General features: G+C 33.7%; 1 long non-coding RNA gene across 1 annotated transcript in view; it reads left to right on the top strand.

The window, feature by feature from the left end:
- LOC136831202 (uncharacterized) overlaps window positions 1-27500 on the top strand; it is a 171154-nt gene that overhangs the window by 125493 nt on the left and 18161 nt on the right. The window contains exons 2-4 of the long non-coding RNA XR_010850796.1: window positions 21506-21645; window positions 24629-24801; window positions 25739-25876. This is a non-coding gene — a long non-coding RNA (uncharacterized lncRNA). The remainder of the gene's footprint in view (window positions 1-21505; window positions 21646-24628; window positions 24802-25738; window positions 25877-27500) is intronic.

The raw sequence follows: 27500 nt of genomic DNA, 5'->3' as shown, positions 1-27500 counted from the left end.
CATATGTAGACATCATTCCGTGACATGAGAGAGAGAGAGAGAGAGAGAAATGCTCTTAAGTAATGCCTATTCGTTTTCCCATTATCCCAACACTCGAATTTCTCTCTCTCTCTCTCTCTCTCGCTCTTTCTCTCTCTCTCTCTCTAGTCACGGGATGATAAAGTCGGGGATGTATCTTCATCCGTCCTGCTTTAGCGACTTAAGTGTAGCTCGCGTCACGACGGATTTCAGTCCGCGTCGAGATTGAACCGGTAAACGGGGTGTTTCCCCGGCGTGACGTATACTGGTACGATACGTCGTCCCGTAATTCCTAATCCCCCCTCCCCCTACCCCCACCCTTGTTTTTTATTCCTAAGTGGACTTAGTGAATTAGTAGATTAGGTTTTTTCTTTGTAGGATAGTTTTATTGTTTTCCGTTTAAAATTTCTACGTCATGACGTGTCCTCTGTTCTTTATTTTTCTGTCCTCGTAGAAATTACGAAATGCATATTTAAAGGTGCTGTCATTTATGTAGTTTTTCATTTTGCATCTCGTGAAATGTGTACTTTTATTATTATTATTATTATTTCGCATGCGCTGTTGTTCCTTAATTTAATTCAACATTAGTTTAGTGGTACTTTAAGTTACAATCATTTTTGTGGATTTTCCCTTTACTTCATGTTAAAGGAATTTACTATTATTATTATTATTATTATTATTATTATTATTATTATTATTAATTACATGCGGAGTTGTTCCTTAATTTAATTATACTTGTGTATATTTTATTCCTTTTACAACTTGTTAATTGTATACGCTTTTATTATTATTATTATTATTATTATTATTATTATTATTATTATTATTATTATTATTATTATTATCACATACGGAGTTCTTCCTTAACTCAATTCAGCTCTAGTCGTATTTCACCGTTGTCGGACACGTTTTAAGTGAATACAGAAGCATGACTTTCCATTGGTTCTATATTAGGATCTCGTTTTTTCCAACGTCGTACGCAGCGGCTTTCCGTGACGTGCCCTTGACGTCACAGGCGGCGTCCTTGGTCGGTTACACAGGATAGAGGTTCGGAAGTTGTGATTCTGCATAATTCACTATTTGCTTCGCGTATGGGCCGTTTGAGCGTCTCTCTCTCTCTCTCTCTCTCTCTCTCTCTCTCTCTCTCTCTCTCTCTCTCTCATGCGTGTTGAGAACAGTGTTTGACTGAGAAGGTGTTGTAATGTTAACCAGGTCTCTCTCTCTCTCTCTCTCTCTCTCTCTCTCTCTCTCTCTCATAGGCATGTTGAAAACAGTGTTTGACTGAGAAGGTGTTATAATTTTAACTAGATGCTCTCTCTCTCTCTCTCTCTCTCTCTCTCTCTCTCTCTCTCTCTCTCTCTCATATATGTAAGTTGAAAACAGTATTTAACCGAGAAAGTGCTATCATTTTAACCAGCTCTCTCCCTCTCTCTCTCTCTCTCTCACACACACACACACACACACACACACACACACACACACACACACACACACACACACACACACACACACACACACACACACACACACACAGCCATCCAGTTTGAATACTGTTTCTGATCTGTATATGTGATAATATATATATATATATATATATATATATATATATATATATATATATATATATATATATATATATATATAATGTGTTCTGTGAAAGAGAGAGAGAGAGAGAGAGTTAATGAATTACATTACACTCCATTACATTACTCTCGCTTCCGTCATACTGCCGGGATCCCTCCATCTAGAGTCGCCCTTTTGTTACTCTAATGCATCTGGAATCTGCGGAGGCTGCCCCCCGTGAGTGATGAACCCCGGGGGGGAGGGAGTCAGGGAGAGGGCGGAAGGGGGGAATCTTGATGGCATGGAAAAGGAGGGAACCATATATATATATATATACGAGCTCTGATTGTATGGGTTGAGGAGAGGCTGAAATGTGAGTGATGGGTTGTTTGTCTTTGTTGAGGGGGTTGGGTGTGGGTTGACATTATTATTATTATTATTATTATTATTATTATTATTATTATTATTATTATTATTATTATTCATCCACCTATCAGCTCAGTGGTCTGGTTAAACTATTTTTAATCATAATAATAAGCATCCACCTACAGCTTCTGGAGGGGGGTTATATTGCCATCAGTGCTCCTCATGCGGTGCACTGTAGGCGTTATTTAAGGTTCTTTACTGCATCCTTTCGTCCCCTAGCTTCACTCTCAGTCTTCCTTTTAGCGCTGAATAACCTCATAGAGCCCAGCTCTTGGCTATCGCCCTGAATTTTATATTGCATTCCATTCCATGTGCCGAACGAGTTGGCCCAGGGTTTGTTTTTAAAAGGAAACTTCTCCCAGTGGTTTATCACGGTTACTCTAAACATACTTTCACTTTTTTGACCACTTTGAAATCCTTATCCCCCTACCTATACTTTTTGCAGGAGGAGGGTGGATGTGTCATCTCCCCAACCCTCCTGATCCCCCCCTACCCTGCCCACACCCGGGGCGGACAGACAGGTTTGCAGGAGGAGGGTGGATGTGTCATGTCTCCCCAACCCTCCCGATCCCCTACCTACCTCATCTCACCCAGGGCGGACAAACAGGTTTGCAGGAGGAGGGCGAATGTGCCATTTCTCCTCTACCTACCCCGCCCCCGCCCAGGGCGGAAAAACAGGTTTGCAGGAGGAGGGCGGATGTGTCATTTCTCGTCTACCTACCCCGCCCCCCGCCCAGGGCGGAAAAACAGGTTTGCAGGAGGAGGGTGGATGTGTCATTTCTCCTCTACCTACCCCGCCCCCGCCCAGGGCGGACAAACAGGTTTGCAGGAGGAGGGTGGATGTGTCATGTCTCCCCACCTCCCACATCCCCTACCTATCCTGCCTCTACCCGGCTGGACAAATAAGAAAGATCCAGTCGGATTTTATTATTTTATAATATTCTCCTTTGATATTGTGACCCATTTTTCTTGAATAATGATTTTTTTTATGCCCTTTAGTTTTTAAAAATGTCAAAACTTCGACCTTTTCCTTTTAAAACGGTTAGATCTGGTAAATTTTTCCTTAATCGTTGTATCTGTTTTATTATTCGTGACTGGACAGTTTGCATAGAAATAAAATGAAAGATCTCAGAAACTTATAATACGGGAACACATATGAGAGAGAGAGAGAGAAGAGTAGAGTAGAGTAGAGTAGAGTAGAGTAGAAGGCAAGATATAGGGGACCCCGTACAATTTGTATCTGTGAAAAGAAAAATGAAAAGAAGAGAGAGAGAGAGAGAGAGAGAGAGAGAGAGAGAGACTGAACAGCGGTATGATGTCAAATTACCTTAGGAATTAAGTTCAGTCATGTACGTAAGGGAATTATCCCCATGAGGCGCACAGATGTCACAAGTGTCTCTTTTTTTTTTTTTAAATATTGCAATAATTCCTTTGGCTCTCCCGTCCGTTGCGTTTTTGTTTTCGATTGTTCTTTGAGGTTGTTTCTCATCGTCTCTGTGCTTGTTATTTTTTGGTGTGAGTTTGAACTTGACTCGCGCTTAGTAAAATCCAGTGGGGTGGAATTTTCGTATAAATCGATCTCTAAAGCCGTATCACGAGATTTTTTTTTTTAAGATTCTCTCTCTCTCTCTCTCTCTCTCTCTCTCTCTCTCTCTCTCTCTCTCTCTCTCTCTCGTCGAAATTAAGTTTAACGCTACTCCAGAAGTGTTTTTGCTTCGTCGCTGAAAATTATAGAAACAAGCAATTGTAAGCACCTAATAAAAGGGTTAACGCTTGTACACTCTATAGTGTCCTCTATCGACCAACTAACTAGTACACTCCAGCGTGATTCAACTTTGGATAAGCGTGCATATGTATATATATATATATATATATATATATATATATATATATATATATATATATATATATATATATATATATATATATATATATATATATATATATATATATATATATATATATATATATATATATATATATATATATATATATACATTGGAAAATAGCGTATGTCAGTATTGTTTTGAGATTTCAAGTGACAAGAATTGTAGGAATAACGGAGGGGTCTCATTGTAAGGGATTGTTATGATTGTGTTTATGGGGTGCTCCAAGGTTGTTGCAGATTGTTAAGTCATAATGTAACGGGTTTGTGCAAAGTGAGGTTGTGAGATTTATAACTCAGTACTTCAAGCCGAATGAAAATAGATCAAATTATTTAGCCAGGGCTGAGAAAGAGACCATTCCAGTTCTACTGGAAGGTTGTATAGAGAGAGAGAGAGAGAGTAATTTAACAAGGAATAGAGAGAACGAGGTTTAGAAGGGCAACCTCGAGAGAGAGAGAGAGAGAGAGAGAGAGAGAGAGAGAGAGAGAAATTTTAACAAGGAATAAAATAGAGAACGATATTTGCTTCCAAAAGAAGGGCGACCCTATAGAGGGAAAGTTGTCGAGAGAGAGAAAGAGAAAGAGAGAGAGAGAGAGAGAGTCCTTCTTTCCATTCAACTCCTGTCTCTCCTGAGAGAGTAACGCAAAAGTGACAACCATTGTCGCTCAGAGTATAAAGGAACCACATAATGAGCTTCTTGAATTAGAGAGAGAGAGAGAGAGAGAGAGAGAGAGAGAGAGAGAGAGAGAGAGAGAGAGAGCGACGTGTTTCCTTAGTTCTAGGGTTAGCGTATACGGGCAGCCCCTGCGTGCTTGCGCGCGTGTATGGCTTAGGAAATGGCTTTCCTGTTAGGTGGGATCTTGTGAGTCAGTTGGCTTTGTCTTGAAAATTTCGTAACTTAAATTTTTTTTTTTAATATTTATACACCAACTAAATTGTTTTTTTTTTTAATATTTATATACAAACCAAATTGTTTTTTCGAGGTTTTCGTAACCAAATTGCTTTTTATATTTACATGCTAACCAAATTTTTTTATATTTATATACAAACCAAATTGTTTATTCGACGTTTTCGTAACCAAGCTGTTTATATATATATATATATATATATATATATATATATATATATATATATATATATATATATATATATATATATATACATATAATATATATATACATATATATATATACACACTAACCAAATTATTTTTTAATATTTATATGCTAAACAATTGTTTTCCAAATACTAACCAAATTTGGTTTTGATATTTACATACTGACCAAATTGGTTAATATTTATATACTAAACAAATTGTTTTTTTTAATATTTATATACTAACGAAATTGATTTTTAATATTTACATACTGACCAAATTGGTTTTTAATATTTATATACTAACCGAATTGGTTTTTAATATTTATATACTAACTAAATTGGTTTTTAATATTTATATACTGACAAAATTAGTTTTTAATATTTATACACTTAACAAAATTTTTTTTTTTTTTTTTGAGATGTCTATTTGTCTGTCCGTCCGCACTTTTTCTGTCCGCCCTCAGATCTTAAAAACTACTGAGGCTAGAGGGCTGTAAATTGCTATGTCGATCATCCAACCTCCAATCATCAAACATACCAAATTGCAGCCCTCTAGCCTCAGTAGTTTTCATTTTATATAAGGTTAAAGTTAACCATAATCATGCTTATGGCAAGATATAGGACAGGCCACCACTGGGCTGAGTTAAAGTTTCACGGGCCGCGGCTCATACAGCATTGTACCGTGACCACCGAAAGATAGATCTATTTTCGGTGTCCTGGACATAACGCTATACAGAAAACGTTACAGGGGCAAGGTAGAGATCGGTATGGAACGTGTATGGCATTAAATAAGGAAAAGGGGGTGAGCCTAAGAGCATCATAAACTGCGTATATAGCAGCTATAGAAGGTAGTTATAGGAGTTATAGTGTCTATAGAAGGTAGTTATAGTAGGTGTAGACGAAGATTACGCTAGATGAGGTAGTCTTAACTCCCCTTCTTTTGTGTGGAGGCGTACGGTAGGGGAAGAGTTACTGTTATTGGTCAGCTCAGGCCATTGGTGTGTGTTACAGAGAGAGAGAGAGAGAGAGAGAGAGAGAGAGAGAGAGAGAGAGAGAGAGAGAGAGAGAGAGGGCACCCCTTTATTTCGAGCAGATGGCTTACCGTATAGTACAGTATGTTCATCTAAATGGACCGTGCATTTGTGTATGTATATAAATTATATATATATATATATATATATATATATATATATATATATATATATATATATATATATATATATATATATATATATATATATATATATATATATATATATATATAATATGTGCATTAACGGTTTTTAATATCTCTAAAGAAATACAAAACCTGTTACTGTTAGTTTTCAGTATAATGTTGCAAGCATAATATAGCATACTTTAGTTAAAAAGTCATTGTGGCTTTTAGATTCAAGTTGAAAAAGACCTACTGAATGCATTCTTAACCATCGGCCGTTGGTATTGACTTGCTATTCATTTAGTTGCCTTTTTAGTTTAATGTAAAAGAAAACTATTGTGCCGGCTTTGTCTGTCCGTCCGCACTTTTTTTCTGCCCGCACTTCTCCTGTCCGCCCTCAGATCTTAAAACCTACCGAGGCTAGAGGGCTGCAAATCGGTACGTTGATCATCCACCCTCCAATCATCAAACATACCAAATTGCAGCCCTGTAGCCTCAGTGGTTTTAATTCCATTTAAGGATAAATTTACCTTTAATCGTGCTTATGGCAACGATATAGGCCAGGCCACCACCGGACCGTGGTTAAAGTTTCACGGGCCGAAGCTCATGCAGCATTATACCGAGACCACCGAAAGATAGATCTGTTTTCGGCGGCCTTGGTTATACGCTGTAGCGGCTGTACAGAAAACTTGATTGCGCCGAAGGAACTTCGGGTTTTTTTTTTTTTTTTTTTTTTTTTTTTCCAGTTTTAATGAGGCCCGTGTTGCAAAATAAAAGTGTCGACACCACAATGGAACTGAATGTAATTTAGTTCAGAAAAGAGACTCTGGGGCAGTTTTTAATCCCATTTTTCCATATTCAATTTGCCTCGACAGCTGAAACTCTCTCTCTCTCTCTCTCTCTCTCTCTCTCTCTCTCTCTCTCTCTCTCTCTCTTCCTCTTAAAATTGTTATTTTGCATTTTTGGTTGGATTATAATATTCAATTTAGCCCCCTCGAATTATTCCAAAAATTTTTATTTTGCATATTTTCTTTTACATTAAGACTCTCTCCATCGTTCCAGAGGACTATTCCAGCCTTGTCTCTCTCTTCTCTCTCTCTAAATCTATTTCGTGCGCTCGCGCGTCTTCGTATGTATGTGGCATTTTGCGTGTATGTATGTATGTATTTATATTATTTTACATGACGCACGAATGTATTCCAGTATGTGTGTATGCCCGCGCGTCTTTGTATGGAGTCATTCTCCTTCTGTATACTTAGTAATGTTTTATTAGATATACAAGTGGTCTTCATTCCAGGTATTTGTATACTTGCTACCCGATACGCAAGCCGAGGTTAGAATAACCCCGGCTGTGTCATGGGAAAGACCAAATTGGAGGGTCAAACCATTTTTCATCTGGTAGGACGTGGGTCGAAATTGCATGACCCGGAACGACATTCTCCAGTTACCACCTTGCTCTATCGTTTTCTTGCTCTTAATTTATAAGGAGACATGTATGTATGTATGTATGTGTATATGTATATATTATGCTATTTTCTCTTATGCAATTTCTACTGAAGTCAGTGGCATTGTTCTCAGATACTATCTTCTTATCAAGAAAAAGAAGTATAGACTGATTCAAAGTCTTGATGAGAAGATAGTGTATGATTTTTTTCTTTCACTTTGTGTTTATTGGGCTTGTAATGTATGCAAATGCCTTCTTCATATCCATATCGCTTGTATTTATAAACCTAATATTAAACAAGAGAGACATTCCTGACTGCAATGGTTTGATTTGTTTTATGGATTAGTAATTGTATGTATAAAAGGATTCCGGTTTACGTAAGCTGCGTGAGAGAGAATTGTGTGTGTATGTATATATGTACAGTATGTATGTATGTTACGTATGTAAATTTATATTCCAGTGGTTCTTGAACTTTTTATTACCACGCCCCCCTCTAAGAGTTGGTCCTTCCTTCCACGCCCCCCTTGCATATATTAGTAAAATTCCCTCCCCCCCCCAGATTTAAAGGAAAATAAAAAAAAAGAGAATGGGTGTTTTTATTCTTTTGGGAAAGAATTAATGAGATATTTAACACATTCTTAGCTACTAATCTTGAATGCGTAGTTGAATGTTAAGAGAATAATGAATATAATTAGAGAATTTTCAATTTTTCCCTGGGGCTCCCTTCTCCCCCCTCACCCTGGAAGTTGCTGAACCCCCTGAAGGTTAAGCACCACTGGTATATACGGATGTATGTAGAGTAAAAATACAGTAGTTGCAGCCTAAATGTGAAGGGAATCGTGACACTGAAATGTTTCGCCACGAGGTAAACAAAAGGGCAAAACAAATGTCGAAATTGGATTGTCAATTAGTTTGAAAAACAAACAACTCCCGTATGAACAGCTAACGAGGGGTGAGAGTCATAGCTGATTTAAAAAGGGAATTAAGGTGGGAATGTGAAGAATAAATATCAGGAAAAATGGAAGATATAAATCTAAGTTGAAAACTCAGTTGTTAAGTAAGCGAGCCTAAAGAGAACTAAGGTAAATATATGAAGAGTAAATATCTGAAAAAAAATTTAACATATATCATAAATGTAAGTTAAAAAAGTAACATATTATACAAGCGAACCTAATGACTGAAAAGATAAAAACAAAAACAGTACAACAAAAACAAAGAATTATAAGGCAACTCCAAACGTAGACAAGTAAAAAATGCGCCGAAGTTTCTTCGGCGCAGTGGAGTTTTCTGTACAGCCGTTAGAGCTTACAATCAAGGCCACCGAAAATAGGTCTATCTTTCGGTGGTCTCGGTATAATGACCCAAGAAACTTTTACCTCGGCCCGGTGGTGGCCTGTCCTGTATCATTGCCAGAAGCACGATTATGGCTAACTGTAAATAAAATAAAAACTACTGAGGCTAGAGGGCTGCAATTTGGTATGTTTGATGACTGGATGGTGAAAGATCAACATACCAATTTGCAGCCCTCTAGCCTCAGTAGCTTTTAAGATCTGAGGGCTGACAGAAAAAGTGCGGACAGACAGACAAAGCCGCCACAATGGTGTTCTCTTACAGAAAACTAAAATGGAGATGAAACGTGAGAAACAGATCATATGAAAGAGAGACAAAGGGAGAACGAAACTGAAAGCAAAATAAGAGTAAAAAAAAAAAAAAAAAATAGGTGAACAGGAGACGCATGTAGCACAAGAGAAATAGAAGCTATATGGTGGCGTGGAAGTCGTCACTTGGTTAGGGGGTGCCGGGTTGGTGACGCTCTGGGAGGAGACCACCACTCCACTCGACCCCTTAACGCCTACCCCACCCCCGCGCGACAACACGTTTGTATTGGCGTTTTGAATTTCGGGGCCAGCGCTTTTTTTTTTTTTTTTTTTATTTGAGCTCTTGTCAGTTACTGTATCTTTTTAATGATACGTTTGAATTGGCGTTTTGAATTTTGTAGTTAGCGCTTTTTTTTTTAAGCTCTTGACAGTTATTGTTTTTTTTTTTTTTTTTTACATAATTCACCGTACTTTTTTTTTTTTTTTTTTTGAGTGGGAATATATTTTGTAGATCGTCCCTTGCACAAATGAACTAACTCATATTACTTATGCTGTCCTTGCTGGATTGATATATAGATATATATATATATATATCTATGTATATATATATATATATATATATATATAAATTTTTTATGTACTTTCTGTTTATTGGCTTGTAATTTATGTAAACTCCTTCCATATATATATATATATATATATATATATATATATATATATATATATATATATATATATATATATATATCTATAACAATAATATATAATAATAATAATAACAACAATAATAATAATAATAATAATAATAATAATGATAATAATAATACCCCAATGCGTAGTGGATTCAAAAATATCTGACCCTAACTAGGATCATTTACGTTTTCGTGTATTGTCGTGCATGTATCGACCGAACTTGTACACCACCACCTTTCATAAGAGGGAGATGACTTCACTCTCCTTTCTGGCTCCTATGAACATCAGTCATGAACGCTGCATGTTAATTGTTCTTGTTGGTGGTCTCGTTGTGTGTGAGAGAGAGAGAGAGAGAGAGAGAGAGAGAGAGAGAGGTATAGTCTGCGTGTGTTGAGAAGGGCTTGCAGGCAGCCAGTTAAATTGACAGGCTGACGAGTAGTTAACTTGGAGAGAGAGAGAGAGAGAGAGAGACTGTTACGTTGATTGAAAGAAAATTCAATTACCTTGGAGAGGGGAAAAAATAAGTCGATTTTGATCTGTTGTTATGTTGGTGGTAATATGAGAATGATCCTTTTATTTTTCAGGTTTTTTTTGTGTAAAGTAGTTTAAATTTATTTTGTGGCATTTGAACCATTGTTTTTGTTTTATGTTGTAGAATTGAAATGATGTTTTTTTTTGTCCTGTTGCCTATTTAAATAGGTTATACTTTTTGTCCTGATTGCTTATTTCAATAGGTTATACATGAATTAATCATAAATTTTGCCTTCCAGGTGTTCTTAAATTAAGTTCCTTTGTTTACATTCGTTTCTGACTAATAAGAATAATAAAATAACGAGAGAGAGACCTACGCACGACACACTGTATTGCTGACAGGGAAAATCAGCATCGACTCATCCGCACACACGCAATGTAAACACACACACACACACACACACACACGTGAGAGGGGAAATAGATACAAACACACGCACACACCCGAAGAGAGAACTTGAACGAAACAATAGAGAGCTGGTGCGAACTCCGCCCTCTCCCCTGCTTCCTTCTGACTTTCCGCCGAAGGCCTCGCCTGCTGTTGCAAGAACAACAGTCTGCGTTCTCGCGTCATGTGGAAGAGGAGGAGGAGGTGTGCGGCTCCCTTTTGAGAGGATCTAGAAAGGCGACTGGACGCCGAAGAGAGGCAGAGAGGGAGAGATCAAGATCTCCCGCCGCCCTGTTATCTCGAAGGGGAAGCGTGGATCGTCGACGCTTGGTCGGTCCGCCTGAGGGATGATGGCGCCCTAAACGTCCCTCCCGAAAACCGCAAGGAAAGGGTCTTCTCCTCCTGAAGTAGTAGCAGTAGCAGAAGCAGCATTCTCCAGCAGGTGTTTCCGAGACGTTCGCTCCCAGCTGTGTCGATCGGTGGCATGTGTTGAGGAGACTCTTGTCTTTCTCTCCCTCCTGGTACCTCCCTCCCTCTCCTCTGCCCTCCCCCCAACCTCTCCCGTTCCCCCTTTTCCACACAATCTGCTGGAAGCAGGTGGGATTTAAAGTCCCCTTTCCGGGAGAAATCTTCCGGTTTTAGAAAGACACATGCCTCCTCCCCCGTCGCTTGTTCCGAAGGGAATGCAGAAAGAAAAGTGTCGTTAGTGGTTTGTTGTTCCCTCGTTTACTTTCTCTCTCTCTCTCTCTCCCTCCCCCCTCTCTCTCTCTGAGCTCTGTGTCCTACAGAGTTGCTGTAGAAGAAGAGGCGTGGAAGAAGAAGGGAACCTCCTGAAGAAGGGAATGAAATCAAATTGACCTGTGATGAAGTGCCGTTGAAGTAATTATCATCGAAGTGTTTTGTGTAATCTCGAAGACTGAAAATATCACGAGCAAAAAAAAATTGATTGGTTCCGTAATCATAGAGGACTTTTGAGAGACTTACACCTCACAAACACCTTTCCAAAGATTGCACTGTTCTCATCCTAACACGCAGAGAGCACAGGAACTCTTAAAAAAAAAAATAAAAACACCATTAGTAAACAATCTTCTCCCCTACCTCTCCCAACTGTACATCACCAACATCATCACCACCACCATCCCCAACATCTCCGTCCGTCCACCGTCACATCGTCACATCATGTCCGCCGTGTGGTACATCGGTCAGTATGTGTATTGTCCTTCAGTTGCTCTGTGGGTATGGGGTATCGTATGTGAATATATGCAGAATATAAAAAGAAGTGCCTCTGTATTTGCACAGCTTCCGTTTGACATGGCGAGTATGATGGCATTAGGCTTTCTTCATTGCATCTTCTACACATTTATCTCCAGCGAAGAGATTAATATTTAACCCCCGAGTCTTGTCTCTCTGTTGGTGCATTAGCGATCCGGGTGACGTTGTATGGAATCTAACATTTCCTCTGACAGGTAGATTACTAACATCTAACATCTACTAATATTGCTCTCAGGAGCATGGGTCATGGATGAATTGTTCCCACTGTGGTAGAACAGTACCGTATGTCTGTTCACACGTTTCTTTATGATTTTATGGTTCTTTTCGGTTTTTTAAAAACTAATATTTTCCCTTACTTTTATCTGTAACTGTAAGTATAACCAGGTGTGTATTTAAGTATTTAACAAGCAGGTTATTGGTGGAGTGTATTCTTGACCAGTAGTTATGCTACATGAATTGGTTTTGTAACTATTAGCATGCAAGGAATTGGGTGTACATATCAGTGGCTAAGTAGATTAATTTTATATACTTATTACTGGTTTGTAGTTATATATATATATATATATATATATATATATATATATATATATATATATATATATATATATATATATATATATATAAAATCTCATTAGAGCAACTAACTTCATTTATATACTGTCATGTACAAATTTCCTGTAAAGATTAGATGTATTTGTATGAGTACTGTATTTACCTGTAGTATAATTTTTGTCTAACATTCATCATAGTTGACAGAAATTGGATGAATTCTGTTTAGTTAGTATTTTGTGTTTATTATAGTTCCATTTTGACTCATTATCTGTTTCCTCTTCACCGTCGAAATGTAGATCGTTTTCCTAATGCCTGTATTTCAATTTTTTTTAGTTTTACTTTCTAATTTGATTGTTCGTATTTTTTTTTTTATAAGAAAACAATGTTGATCAATATCTCTCTCTCTGGAAGTATTGTGTCAGTAGGTGTGTCATCTTCCTCTCTTTCTCATCTTCTTCTTCTTCTTCTTCTTCTTCTTCTTCTTCTTCTTCTTCTTCTTCTTCTTCTTCTTCTTCTTCTTCTTCTTCTTCTTCTTCTTCGTTGCATTCTTGACCTGGATTTGACTAATCTCTTTTGTCATGACGTATGAAAAAGCATGTTTTAAAAGGAACCTTCCTCTGTTCATGTTTCCGTTCTAAAATGAGATTGCGAGTCGTGCTTTTTTTCTCATCTCTTGCATTTTACTCGTAAACAATGCCTTTTGTTTCGTGAAGTATAGTGGATTTTTTTTTTTTTTTTTTTTTTTTTTGTTAGAGACGAAAACTGAATAACCTATTTTGGAGTTATGTTCACACATATTTTTCCTCTCACGCGTTTTAGTAAAATGATTTACAGTAATTGAATTAGATAACGTAGTTGAAACTTGATTGAAATTCCTCATTAAGAAATATATATTTTTGTGATTGTGTAGTAAGAAATATATATATATATATATATATATATATATATATATATATATATATATATATATATGTATGTATATCTTAATACAGAATCACAGAAATATATAATTCTTAATAAGGAATGTCCTCGATTTTAAAAATAGATTATTTAATTAATTTTAATCTTTAAAATTATACATTTCTAATATAGAATATCAAAGATTTTATATATATTTATATATATATATATATATATATATATATATATATATATATATATATATATATATATATATATATATTAATATAACGTATAATTTCAAAGATTAAAAGATTAAAATTTTAATTATATATTTTTAAAAATCGAAGAAACTACGTCAGTCATAAACACGTTTTGTGTTTGTTTGGAAATTAAGTTAAATCACTCGAAGTTATAAAGATATGTTGCTCAGAACGAAAGTATTATTATATAGATTTTCCTCCTGTGTGTTCTGTGGTTTGTAAGAGCATTTTTTATGCCTTCCCGGGTAGCTGTCCATCTTCTTTAACTTACTTTGATTTTCACTTGTCAGATTAAAGCCGGATAAGTTAACGTTAATAATAATTATGACAAATTAAAGCCAAATAAATTTAACGGTAATGATAATTATGACAAAGCCATGTAAAGTTAACGTTAATAATAATTATGACAGATTAAAGCCAAATAAAGTTAGCGTTGATGATAATTATTACAAATTAAAGCCAAATAAAGTTAACGTTAATAATAATTACGACAGATTAAAGCCAAATAAAGTTAACGTTAATAATAATTTTGACAGATTAAAGCCAAATAAAGTTAACGTTAATAATAATTTTGACAAATTAAAGCCAAATAAAGTTAACGTTGTTAATAATTACGACAAATTAAAGCCAAATAAAATTAGTGTTTCTGTGTCAATCAGCGTCTAGTCAAACACCGATAAAATTAGCTTATGTTAGTAATTTGATCAACATACTACAACATAAGATATGTTGCTCAGCATGCTATACAACATATTGGCAATGTTAACTTAGTTTTGATATGTTGAGCCCTTCCAGTGTTGCAATTGCTCGCGCGTGTGTTTGTTGTTTTGCGCGGGCGCGTGCTCGTCCATCAGGTAGTTCTTATTTTACAAGTCAGTTATAGGAATTATGGGAAATTTAGTTTGCGAGTTGTAATTTTATTAGCTAATAATACCAAAATTAAAAATTAAATTCCTAGAGTGTTGTCATCTGAGAAAGTGAGAGAATGAATGTATATATATATATATATATATATATATATATATATATATATATATATATATATATATATATATTTGTTATTTTAAACTATGTCAGGTTTCTTTGATAACTGTTTATAATAAGCAACAGTGTAGAGTTTTAGCAAAATCCTCCGGCAGTTTTAATGTATCTAGAGAATGAAATTTTGAGAAATAGATCAAGTTTTTTATCAGAGAATAAAATAATTTTGTTTGCCCACAATTTTATCATTAACTTTAATGTAGCTTTCTCTTTGATGTTTCTCAACTCTGAGAAAATTCCAGTTGAGAAATTTCATCACCGAAAGTTGATAAAACAGATGACCCTTTTCAAAAGACGAATTTATCGAAAAGATAAAAAAAAAAAAAGAGAAGGAAAAAAGAAAGTAGAAAAGAAGAAAATAACCTTAATGACACGATCTGTTCCAGATGTTTTTAAGAGGAGAGACAGAGAGGTCCTCTGTTAACCTGTGTGTGTGTGTGTGTGTTTTGTGTGTGTGTGTGTGTGTGTTGCTGTGCGGCTTCGTGTTTTGTTCATTCAAGTGTCACGACTTTCTTCTTCTTCTTCTTCTTCTTCTTCTTCTTCTTCTTCTTCTTCTTCTTCTTCTTCTTTCAAGTGGGTGTCTCTATGCGTCGTTTGCATACTTGAGGATCGGCGGGCGCTGCAACGCTTCGGTTCGTCAGGGAGAGAGAGAGAGAGAGAGAGAGAGAGAGAGAGAGAGAGAGAGAGAGAGAGAGAGAGTGATTGCTCTAGGTATTGTAGTTTTTTCATTATCAGCATTGCTCAAAAATACTGTCTATTAGCTGTTATTACATTTGAGGGGGGAGAGAGAGAGAGAGAGAGAGAAAGTAGACTTTTTAGGTATTGCAGTTTTTTCATTAGCATTGTTCGAAGATGCTGTGTCAATTAGCTGTTGCTACATTTTAGTAGAGAGAGAGAGAGAGAGAGAGAGAGAGAGAGAGGAGATTGTTAGAGAGAACAGTTTTTCATTGTTTTCCTCAAGATGACATTTTCCTTTTTTTTTTCCTCAAGATGTTGCATTTTCTTTTTTCTTTTATAAAGATTTTTCATTGTTTTCCTGTTGAAGATGGTATATTTTTTTCCTTTCCTTTTTTTTTCTTTTTCTTTTCCTAAAGATGTTGCATTTTCTTTTTTTTTTCCAAGATTTTTTTCTTTTTTTTTTCCTCAAGATGTTACATTTTTTTATCTTGTTGTTATATATTTTTTTTCCTTTCCTCAAGATGTTACATTATCTTTTTTTCTTTTCCTCAAGATGTTACATTTTCTTATTTTCTTTCCCTCAAGATATTACATTTTCTTTTTTTCTTTTCCTCAAGATGTTACATTTTCTTTTTTTCTTTTCCTCAAGATGTTACATTTTCTTTTTTTCTTTCCTCAAGATGTTACATTTTCTTTTTTTCTTTTCCTCAAGATGTTACATTTTCTTTTTTTTTTTTCCTCAAGATGTTACATTTTCTTTTTTCTTTCCCTCAAGATAACTTTTCTTTTTTTTTTTCCTCAGATGTTTTTTCTTTTTTTCTTTTCCTCAAGATGTTACATTTTCTTTTTTTTTTTCTCAAGATGACAGTTTCTTTTTTTTTTTCCTCAAGATGTTACATATTCTTTTTCTTTTCCTCAAGATGTTACATTTTCTTTTTTCTTTTTTATTTTCCTTTTCAAGATGTTACATTTTCTTTTTTCATTCTGTTTTTTTTTCTTTTTTTTTCCTCAAGATGTTACATATTCTTTTTTTCTTTTCCTCAAGATGTTACATTTTTTTATTTTTTTCCCTCAAGATGTTACATATTCTTTTTCTTTCCTCAAGATTTCCATTTTCTTTTTCTTTCCTCAAGATGTTACATATTCTTTTTTTTTTTTCTTTTCCTCAAGATGTTCCATTTTCTTTTTTTATTTTCTTTTTTCTTTTTCAAGATGTTCCATTTTCTTTTTTATTTTCTCAAGATGTTAAATATTCTATTTTTCTTTTCCTCAAGATGTTCCATATTCTTATTTTATTTTCCTCAAGATGTTACATATTCTATTTTTCTTTTCCTCAAGATGTTCCATATTCTTTTTTTCTTTTCCTCAAGATGTTAAATATTCTTTTTTTTTTTTTTCTTTTACTTTTCTTTCTGTTTTTCTTGGGTTACATATTTTTTTTCTTTTCACCTCAAGATGTTCCACACTCCTATTTTATTTTCCTCAAGATGTGACATATTCGTTGTTTTTTTCCTCAAGACTGCACGGACTGATTTGACGGGCTGTAGGTGGCTAAATATTATATTTTGCTTTCGATGTTTTATTCTTATGGTCCAGAAGATGTTCCGGACGGAGGAACTTACCAAGATCTAAATGTTCCGTTTGTTTTTCCTTTGGATGTTAGTTCGTTTTATTGGAAGATGTTTGTTACTAATTTTCTCGCCATTTTTGATGTTAATTTTTTTTTTAGAAGTCCCATCAATAATAATAATAATTGTTTTTTTTCTTTTATAATAATAATAACGGTAATAATAATAATAATAATAATAATAATAAAAATAATAATTCATAAAAGTCTCATAATACCATAATGTAGTCTTGCCTATTTTGTTGGTTATCTCTGAATAATAGTAATTTAATAATAATAATAATAATAGTAATAATAATAATAATAATAATTCATTAAAGTCTCATAATAGTATAATGTCTTGTCATTTTTATTGTTTATTTTGTTGTTCATCTCTGAATAATAATAATAATAATAATAAAAGAAGACCCAATAATAATAAAAATATAATAATAATAATAATAATAATATAATAATAATGATAATAATAATTCATAAAAGTAAATATAATAGTATTTTTTTTTGTTTATTTTGTTGTTCTAAAATAATAATAATAAGAATGATAATAATAATAATAATGATGATCAGTGGTGTAAATGAAGATAGATATATATGTAATTTATATTTGTCATATATATTTACATTTACACCACTATGGATTTATTCACCAATAATAATAATAATAATAATAATAATAATAATAATAATAATAATAATAAACCAGTGTATATTTTTGCCATGTACGTTTTAATAGTTTGTTCATGTTTATTGTATCATTTTTTGCAAGTCATTGAAACAGCTGGTAGTCAGGGCCCAGTAAAACAATTCAAGATCAATGAAAGGAATTTTTGTAGGAAAGATCGTGGCAGAAACTTTTTCCTTAAACTAGAAAATATTGTGGCATAAACGCTTGCTCATTTTACTGTGTTATTAATAATAATAATAATAATAATAGTAATAATAATAACACAGTAGTAAAAATAGCAAGAGTTTATGCCATAATATTTTCTAGTTTAAAGAAAAAGTTTCTGCCACGATCTTTCCTACAAAAATTCCTTTCATTGATCTTGAATTGTTTTACTGGGCCCTGACTATCAGCTGTTTCAATGACTTGCAAAAAAATGATACAATAAACATGAACAAACTATTAAAGCGTACACGGCAAAAATACACACTGGTTTATTATTATTATTATTATTATTATTATTATTATTATTATTATTATTATTATTATTATTATTATTATTATTATTATTATTATTATTATTATTATTATTATTATTATTATTATTATTATTATTATTATTATTATTATTCAGAAGATGAAACATATTCATATGAAACAAGCCCACCACAGGTGCCATTGACTTGAAATTCAAGCTTCCAAAGCATATGGTGTTCATTCGAAAGAAGTAAGAAAAGGTAATGAGAAATATAGAAAGAGGAGATCAGGTATTAAAAAAAAAGATAAATGAACTAATAAAAATAAATAAATAAATAATGTAGTTAAATTAAAAAAATAGAAAGGAGAATTGTAATGCGTTGCATCTTCGCTTGAACGTCTGAAGTTCCAGTTGCAGCGTAAAAATGGAGTATTCCTGTTGAATTTACTCTGCTCTTGCAGGTAACTGGAGAGGAGTTTGAATTATAGGTATTTTTAGTGGCGTTGGTTGTATCTCTAGTCAAAATCAGCTGCACTGGTGTTTGATGCCAACTCTCTAGTGGTAAATCACTAGAGAATTGAAGTTTAATTTTGAGAATGGGGTAAACACTTGTGAATCGGAGCACCGTCCATTCAAGTGTTGTACAATGCCACCGCGCAAAATGTATTTTGTTATTATTATTATTATTATTATTATTATTATTATTATTATTATTATTATTATTATTATTATTATTATTATTATTATTATTCAGAAGATGAACCATATTCATATGGAACAAGCCCACTGAAGGGGCCATCGACTTCAAATTCAAGCTTCCAAACAATATGGTGTTCATCTGAAAGAGGTAACAAAAGGTAATAGGAAATGCAGAAAGAAGAGATCACTTATTAGAAAAGGAAAAAATAAACAAATCAGTAAACAGTTAAAAATGCAAGTTAATTATTAAAACAAGGAGAATTGCTTTAGATTAGTAATGCGTTGCATCTTCTTAGGGAGACCTGCCTTCAACGGCGCGTTCTGTTCTACTCTGATTGCCAGAGTGCAGAAGTCTGCAGAGAATCTTCTGCCCAGAGCACATTTCTGGCAATGCAGAAGTCTGCAGAGAATCTTCTGCCCAGAGCACATTTCTGGCAATGTTTGCTGTGATTCGGTGACTTGGAAAGCTTTTGAGGAATGTATGATTATATATTTATTTATTATTTTTTTGTGATTTTTACGTTTTCATGATGACCTTTGGTTGGTGTATAATGAGGGATTTTATTGTTAGTGAGAGCTAGGTAGATGGAATTAATTGCAGTGATGCATTCTGTTGATTTTTCCCGTTGATATGGTGAAAATTTTTAGTTATTTTGTACGTTTTCGTGATGACCTTCGGTTGGTGTATAATGGGGGATTTTATTACTAGTGAGAGCTAGGTAGGTGGAATTAATTGCAGTGATGCATTCTGTTGATGTTTTCCGTTGATATGATATGAAAATTTCTTGCTTCAATTAAAACCTCTTGGTTGAGACTCTTTCAAAAACTTAGGAATAATTGACTTATCCTACTGAAACTTTTCAGTGATCATTAGGATGTGCAAAAAAAAAAAAAAAAAAAAAAATCGGGATCTTTATTTCTCTTATAGATTTCTCAAATAAACTCTTCACTCTCTATTGTAAGAACATAAAATGTTTTCCAATTGCCTGATGATTAAAGGTTTGAAATGACTTGGTATGGGAAAAGATGAAATGTCTGTTATTTGGCGCTGGCAAAAGGAAGCATGCCCATTTTGCATAGTTTCTCTTTATGAAGATGATGGAGATGTTTGCAAAGTGTAAATATTGTACATTATATATTAAGATGCGGTGTGCAAAGTAGTTACAGTAGTATTTTGCTATTTTCTTCTGTAATTCACTGTCCCTTAGAATTCTAAGTTATGATTATTGTGTCCATTACTTGCTTAAGTGAATTTAGTTCCTGCACCTTAAATATTAAGCATATTAAGTGGAGAAGTACCGATTAGCTTTAATATTTAATATCTTTAAGGTAATTTAGCATATTTAATGGTGTCTGTATTACTATACTTTATTGTGGTAGTAAGCTTTGGTTTTAATAATTATATTACCTTTTTCATTTTCCTATTATGAACTTAAGCCTTTTATTTGTTATTTATTCATTAGTTTATGATATATCATTACAGTTAAACTACTATAATTAACTGTAGTATTAAGCTTTAGTTTAATAATTATATTACTCTATTTTGAAATTAAGTTCTTGTATACATTTGCGTCACCTTCTCCCATTATGGGCTTAAGCCTTTTATTCAATTATTTATTTAATTTATGTATTTTTTATTTATATATTGATAATCTGTTTTATATTTTCTTAAATATTTATTTTTTTATTTATTTACTGATAATCCTTTCTTTATTTTTTATCATTTATTTATATATGTCTTTATTTAATTTTGTATTTAATTTGTCAATTTTTTATTTATATGATAATCTGTTATATATTTTCGTAAATATTTATTTTTGTATTTATTTACTGATAATCTTTTGTTTATTTTTTATTATTTAATTATGTATGTCTTTAATTAATTATTTAATTTGTCAATTTTTTTATTTTTTGATAATTTATTTATATATTTTTATTTAATTTTGTATTTAATTTGTAATTTTTTATTTTTATCATTTATTTATGTATTTATTTATATCAAATATTTATTTTTGTATTTATTTACTGATAATCTTTTGATTATTTTTTATTATTTATTTATGTATGTCTTTAATTAATTTTATTTAATTTATTTATTTATTTATTTATATATTTATAATTTATTTATTTATTTATTTATTGACATCGTAAATAATTATTTTTGAATTTCCTTACTGATAATCTTTTCCTAGATTTAAATTTTTTATCATTTATTTATGTATTTATTTATTGATATTTTTATATTTTTAATTTATTTTTTATTTATTTTTTTTTTTATTTATTTATTTATTGGCGCCACCATCAAGCCAATAGTCTTTTTCGAAGTCTTCCCAAGGACGTGTCCTTTTTCCAGATCCGGAAGTGGGTTATTATCATGTATATATGTATGTCTTTATTTATTGATATTTTATTTATATTTTTAATTTATTTATTTATTTGTTTATTTATTAATTTATTTACTTACTTATATCACCATCAAGCCAATAGTCTTTCTCGAAGTCTTAATAACAACTCCGCCTCCTTTTTCCAGATCCGGAAATGGCGACCGGGGAGCGTGACTGGTCGGATTCCGAATCCGTCGCCAGTAGCGTGGCAGCCGCGTCCGAGGTCTCCACTGTGCCCGACAAGTTCGGTTTCTTGGGCGGTGCCCAGTACACGGAAGATGGGTAGGTTCGGGACCCTGGGTTGGGGTCAGGTTGAGTCTCTGCTTTCCCAGTAATTTCTTTCTCTGTTTTGCTGACGATGGAAAACGATGCTGTTTTGTTCATTTTTTTTTTTTATTTTTTTCATTTTTTTTTTTTTTTTTCTGTAAAAGAAAACTATTGTGCCGGCTTTGTCTGTCCGTCCGCGCTTTATTCTGTCCGCACTTTTTTCTGTCCGCACTTTTTCTGACTGCATTTTTTTCTGTCCGCACTTTTTTCTGTCTGCACTTTATTCTATCCGCACTTTTTCTCTCCGCACTTTTTTCTCTCCGCACTTTTTCTGTCCTTTTGAGATCTTAAAAACTACAGAGGCAAGAGGGCTGCATATCGGTATATTGATCATCCACCCTCCTGTCTTCAAACATACCAAATTGCAGCCCTCTAGCCTCAGTAGTTTTTATTCTATTTAAGATTAAAGTTAGCCATAATCGTGCTTCTGGCAACGATATAGGATAGGCCACCACCGGGTTCATGGTTAAAGTTTCATGGACCAAGGCTCATACAGCATTATCCCGAGACCACCGAAAGATGGATCTATTTTCGGTGGCCTTGATTATTAAACGCTGTAGCGGCTATACAAAAAACTCGATTGCGCCGAAGAAACTTCGGCCCATTTTCTACTTGTTTATATGTTCATACAGAACATATATATATGCGGTCTTTTACTCAGTGATATTTATTTAACGGGTAACTAGCCCAACAAACTTCTCATGCCCTCTTTTTGCATACATAAATCTGTGTAATTGACAGCGCGAGAGAGAGAGAGAGAGAGAGAGAGAGAGAGAGAGAGAGAGAGAGAGAGAGAGAGAGAGAGAGAGAGAGAGAGAGAGGGGGAAATTCTGAATCCTCGTTCAATGTTATTCTTTTCAATTTTTTTTTATATTCATAGAGTGAAATCGCGAATTTTAATGGTGAAGTACACTTCAAGAGTTCAATTACGCTTTTCGTTGTAATTGATGATTGCACGGTATCTTTGTGATGTTCGCAGAAGTTATGACTCAGCACGAAAACTGTTAATATACGTATTTATATAAATTTAGATTTATACATTGTAGATGCACTTATAAATATATATATATATATATATATATATATATATATATATATATATATATATATATATATATTTATATATATATATATGTGTGTGTGTGTGTGTGTGTGCGTGTTAGAAGTAATCAACACACAGTCACAGTCTTTCATTTGAAAGGCAAAGGTGCTACTGATAGGACCACACAAGTCATAAAAGAAGGTAGAACCTAATTTATATATATATGTATATATATATGTATATATATATATATATATATATGTATGTATGTATGTATATGTGTATACTAATACATACTGCTTATAATGTATGTGGATATTGCTGTGTCATACGAATGTTAGCCCAAATAAATATATATATATATATATATAGTATAATGAAATATTCACTTTCAATTATTGTTAAGTACAGTTTGACTTTTGACACAGTGAATATTGCTCTGTCCAATGTTAGCCCAGAGACAAACATGCACCCACCCACCCGTCCCTCAGTCCAATGAAAAGTTCGACCTTTTCATTGGCCGCCTGACCTGGAGTTTCCACTTCATTGACACCGTGTCTCCTCCCCCCCAGTAGGGGTTATAATTAGCCAGAGACCACCCACCCACTCCACCTCGTCCCCAGGCCAATTAAACGCGACCTATAACTTCATTGGCCGCCTGACCTGACATTCCACTTCATGCGATGAACTCACCCTGCACAAAGTGGCCTTGTTGTCATCGAGTCGTCTTCGTCCCATTGCACGTCGTGGGTTATAATTAGCATTCGGGGGGTGATTCTCTCTCTCTCTCTCTCTCTCTCTCTCTCTCTCTCTCTCTCTCTCTCTCTCTCTCTCTCAGTGCCAGGGGAAAGGTATAAAAATTTCCTCTCTCTCTCTCAGTGCAAGGGTTATGGTGTACAAATTCTCTCTCTCTCTCTCCTCTCAGTGCCAGGGTAAAGGTATTAAAATTCTCTCTCTCTCTCTCTCTCTCTCTCTCTCTCTCTCTCTCTCTCTCTCTCTCTCTCTCTCTCTCTCTCTCTCTCTCTTAGTGCCAAGGTAAAGGTATACAGATTATCTTTCTCCCTCTACATACCAGGATACATATGCAATTTCTCTTCTCTCTCTCTCTCTCTCTCTCTCTCTCTCTCTCTCTCTCTCTCTCTCTCTCTCTCTCTCTGGGACAAATTTATAGAAATGTACATGCTTTTAACCATCTATCTAAATCTTTAATACAGTTACTGTAGTCTTAACCATATTCATTCGTAACAGAGTCAGATTTCCAAATTTAGCTGAAGTAGTTCTTGAATTATTTTTCTCATAGCTGTTATTTATTTTGCTTCATCGTCATTGTTATTGTTTTTGTCATTGTTCTCGTCACTGGTATTGCCACTGACTTTTATTATTATTATTATTATTATTATTATTATTATTATTATTATTATTATTATTACTATTATTATTATTATTATAAAAAGTCTTATAGTCATGCGAGTCGTTAAAATGGTGAAGAAATCCACGATTTTGTCAGTGTTGATATACGCTGATATCATTATGGATTTCTTCACCATTATTATTATTATTATTATTATTATTATTATTATTATTATTATTATTATTATAAAAAATCTCATAATCGTGCGAGTCGCTAAAGTAGTGAAGAAATCAACAATTTTGTCAGTGTTGATTTACGCTGATATCATTATGGATTTCTTATTATTATTATTATTATTATTATTATTATTATTATTATTATTATTATAATTATATTTATAAAAATCTGTTCCTGTGGACGTGATAAGTGAAGAAATCAAGAAATTTTGTCAGATGTTCAGATTTCTTCACACCCATTATGCTTAAGAAATATTAATTATTATTACAGATGTATTATTATTATTATTATTATAATCACCTCGCATGGCAGAATCTGTTCCTGTGGCGTGATAAGGAAGAGGCATTTAATTCTTTATTCGGTTCTGCTTTAGTATTTTCACCTCTGGACACCCACATGCTCAAGAACCTCATACAAAACACCGCGACAGATGTCGTTACTCAAGGTTCTTTGCACTGCCTTAGGGCCTAGCTGCAACCCCTCTTGTTTCTTTTCCTCAACCTCTGCTAACACAATTGGTTCTTTAGTGCAACTTTTTGAGGTTTTCTTTTACACCTTTCAGACCTTTTACTGGGAAGTTTCCGTTTCAGTGCTGAATGGCCTCATAGGTCCTGTATTGGCCTTTGGCCTAAATTCTATATTCAGTTCAGTTCTTTCAATTTGAACTTTTGTATGGTCTGTATTTTTCTAATAGCTGTTATTTGTTATCTGTTAATTTGAACTTCATACAGTCTGTTTTTAATGTATTATTTTTTAATAATTGTATTTGATGATTACATATTGCACACTGTTCAGACCTTTTACATTTTAAATTTTTATTATAAAATATCAAAATGAATTATGAAATTCACAATAGGTTTTCATGTCTTTTGAGGCTTGATGCTTAAATTGAGAAATTAGTCAGTTCAGTATTTCAGAATTGAGAAATTTTTGTATGGTCTGCAGAACATTTTCTAACTGAGAAATTATAATCCAGATCTTTAGAATCGAGAAATTAGTCAATACAGAACACTTCTGTTTTTAAATGTGGATTTTTCAATCCAGAAATTTCCAGAATTGAGAATTGATTAGTCAGAACATTTGCATAACTGAGAAATGAGCCAGTCCAGAACATTTGTAATTTTTATTGAAAATATCCAAACATTTCCAGAATGAGAAATTAATCAATCCAGAATTTTTAGTCCATTTCCAGAATTGAGAAATTAGTCAGAACATTTCCAGAATTGAGAAATTAGTCAATCCAGAACATTTCCAGAATTGAGAAATTAGTCAATCAGAACATTTCCAGAATTGAGAAATTAGTCAATCCAGAACATTTCCAGAACTGAGAAATTAGTCAATCCAGAACACTTCCGGAATTGAGAAATTAGTCAATCCAGAACATTTCCATTCAGAATTCATTTGCTCTCTTTCCACCAACAGACAGCTGGAACGCAATCCTGGAGTTTTCGAGCAGCTTGCTGGATCCCCAGCCGATGCCCGTCTGGAAGACGACATTCGCAAGGATCTCCACCGACAGTTCCCGCTTCACGAAATGTTCCTACAGAAAGGTGGACACGGGTACGTGCAATTGCATAATCATTATTATTGTTATTTTTGGGGGGTTTCTAAAACAGTCATCCTATTCGACTGGGGGGTTTTTATAGTATGGGGGGCCGGGGTTCCTTGTTGCACCCTGCCTCCTTACGAGTCCATCACTTTTCTCACTATGTGCACTGTTTCTAGTAGCACACTCTTCTGCATGAGTCTTGGAACTACTTCGGCATCTAGTTATCCCAGATTCCTTCTCAGGGATCGTGAGATCGTGCCTAGTGTTCCTATGATTATGGGTACAATTTCCACTGGCATATTCCATATCCTTCGTGTTATTATTATTATTATTATTATTATTATTATTATTATTATTATTATTATTATTATTCAGAAGATGGACCCTATTCATATGGAACAAGCCCTCGAGGGACATTGACCTGAAACTTAAGCTTCCAAAGAATATTTTGTTCATTCGAAACAAGTAACAGAAGGTAATGGGAAATATAGAAAGAGGATGTCAGTTATTAGAAAAAACAGATAAATTAATAAATGAATAAATAGATAAAAATGTAAGATAAATGTTAAAACACAAGGAGAATTGTGTTGTGGTAGTCCTGAACTTCTGAAGTTCCAATTGTTCGACATCCTCAGAAGGGAGGCTGTTCCACAGTCACAATGGTGTGAGAATAAAGGACCTTTGGAACCACTAGCGATCCAGGGTAGGGGGCACCTGCAATGAAAAATTATAAAATAATAATATTGAAGATTTAGATAGAAATAACATAAATAAATATAAAAATGGGAAAAAATCGATTAGATAGATATATATATATATATATATATATATATATATATATATATATATATATATATATAAATTATATATATATATATATATATATATATATATATATATATGAAAATTGGTGGCCCCCATGAAATTTTTCAGGATCCGCTAGTGGTCATTAAGACCTTTAGGAAAGTGTAGGCTTGTAGGATCTAGTCCATGCCATCAGTTTTTCAATTTTTTTTTTACATGTAAAGGCAGCGTTAGAGATGTTTTATCAAACGATGTTTTTTAAACGACATTGACGTCACGTCACCCACTCGGTGAGAGCATTTCAGAACGGCGTGAACAAACGGTAACAAATAGCTTCTATTAGTCGATTCAGAGTACAAATAGTTGTATTTTTTATGTGGAACAAATCCCCTGGTTTCATTTGTTTTCATCAAACGATACATATCATATAGATTAGTAATAGCAAGGAAGTTAGGCTTGATAGCCTAGGCTAGACCTATACCCTCAATCAACTATCACGTAAGGTGCTATGTCATTTAAACCTTATTCTGATTACGAATTGATTTCTGATATATAAAAACAATTCCTTTATGTTGACAGTTATCGAATCATCCTGCTGGTGGGAAAAATAGCCTTTAAGAATAGTAGCACCAAGGAAAAACACCTTGGCCTAGAATGCTAGGCCTATACCGATTGATTCATTAGATATTTTCATAGTTTTATCCACTTTTATAGACTAGTTCCATTACAGATAAGTAAAAATTAATGGTTGCTGTAGTTTTTATTTACAATTCTCTCTTAGTATCGTTCAAAAGCCTTAAAATAGTAAGAAATGAGACTTAGCCAGCCTTT

This window comes from Macrobrachium rosenbergii, chromosome 48, assembly GCF_040412425.1.
Source record: "Macrobrachium rosenbergii isolate ZJJX-2024 chromosome 48, ASM4041242v1, whole genome shotgun sequence".
Taxonomy (NCBI): Eukaryota; Metazoa; Arthropoda; class Malacostraca; order Decapoda; family Palaemonidae; genus Macrobrachium; species Macrobrachium rosenbergii.
The sequence above is the reverse complement of the archived record's forward strand: the minus strand, read 5'-3'. Positions and strand labels throughout refer to the sequence as shown.